This window comes from Salminus brasiliensis, unplaced genomic scaffold (assembly GCF_030463535.1).
Source record: "Salminus brasiliensis unplaced genomic scaffold, fSalBra1.hap2 scaffold_162, whole genome shotgun sequence".
Taxonomy (NCBI): Eukaryota; Metazoa; Chordata; class Actinopteri; order Characiformes; family Bryconidae; genus Salminus; species Salminus brasiliensis.
This window is the reverse complement of record NW_027326693.1, coordinates 30,001-31,773: the sequence shown is the minus strand read 5'-3', so window position 1 is coordinate 31,773 and position 1,773 is coordinate 30,001.

The window sequence follows — 1,773 nt, the reverse complement described above, 5'->3', positions numbered from 1 at the left end:
GTACTCATAATAGGGCCATTGATGCCACGATGTCCTGCGAGTGTCATCTGAGCCACGGATGATTACTCCACCCGGAGCGGATGACACCTTGCCTTTCTTGTCAGCATATGAGCAGAGGTGCTTGCCGGCCGGGCGCAGAATTTGCTTTTAGTAGCGAGGGAAGGTCTGCAGGCGGGCTCTGGCGAGGTGGAGGCCGCATGTCACCTGGAAGACCAGCTCGGGCCGACACCTGCGTCCAGGCTAGAGCTTTAATTAGGGTTTTTTGGGGGGCTATAAATAATCGATTATTTTGTCGATTAGTTGATTCATCTTCCCTAAATACATTTTATGCTGTAGGTTTAAACAGCAGACCCTCAGCAGAACAGAGGGGTATTTATAGCCCGTGTGTGTATTTATGGCATTCCCTTCACATAGAGCTGTGCTTAAAATAATGGCCAAGTGCATTAACACACTCACTGGCAACACCGGCACCGCCTCCTTGTAACTTCACCTGTAGCTTCGACCGGACAGGAGCCTGAAACAGCTGACCTCATGGAGCAGTTCCGTAGCGATGATGAGGAAAAGCGCTAAATCGAGAAGTCGGCTCTAAACATTGATGTCAATGCCATGGCCTACGCCGCCTAATCGAATAATCCGCACCGGGCATCCCATTGGAAATCATGCGTTTGGGGGCCCTGAGTGGTCCAGCGGAATAAGGTGAGGTCATTATGACCAGAGGATCGCTGGTTCGAATCTCAGCCATGCTGCTAGCCATCGGCAGCTGATGCCCAAGAGAGCACAACTGGGTGGGTAGATGGACGTTCTCCCCACATCTCTCCAGTGCAGTGCTGGCCGGCCCTGGGCCCTGGGCCCTGGCGTCTGCTGGCCGACGCATCAGCTTTCCTCCACACCTCTGGTCATACTTGCTTGGTGACGCTGCGATGGCTGACTGCAGGTGTGTGTCAGAGGAGGCTGGTGTCGGCCTTGGCTTTACCAGTGACTGGAGCCCCCCCCCCCCCTTCTTCCTTATAGGCACTGCGGGTTCTTATTGAAGGACGCCCAGAAGTTGTCTCTCTCTTTCTTGTTTCGCTCACTCTGAAGGGTACATGCGTGTGCACACACTCGCGCACATTGCAGGGTGTTTGGTGGTACACTGGGGTGATTAGGAGAATCAGCAGGCCTTGCAGGGAGGGAGAGAGAGAGAGAGAGAGAGAAAGGAGGGAAAGAAGCACCTCTTATCTCAGGCAATTAATCAGGGAGACTCATATTGCGGGACAATTATTCAAAGCTTATTCTTGAATAACTTACAGGCGGAAGCCTCTGGAAGTTTTTCTTTTTTTTTTCTTTTTCCCCTCCATCCCCCCGGACGTGAAGGTCATGAGAGCAGAGACACTGACGCCGGGGCTGCGGGGGAACACGTGTGTGTGTGTGTGTGTGTGTGTGTGTGTGTGTGTGTGTGTGTGTGTGTGTGTGTATGTGTGTGTGTTGCAGTAGGCAAGGTCAAAGGCACCCTGAAGTCTACCTCCTCTCGTCCGACGTCCACCCCCCCTTACATATACACACACACACACACACACACGCCCGTTCTCTGCTTTCCTCCTTTCATCTAACAACACAGAACCCTCAGTGTGGTCCTCACACCGTTGGCGAGGATGCTTCACTATTTACAATCCTGCTTCAGAGTTACTTATTTATCTGAGTAGAAGTGTGTGTGTGTGTGTGTGTGTGTGTGTTTCATTTGAGACAAACAGGACAGACCTGCAGCACCAAGATACTTCCTGACTTTCAAAAGTA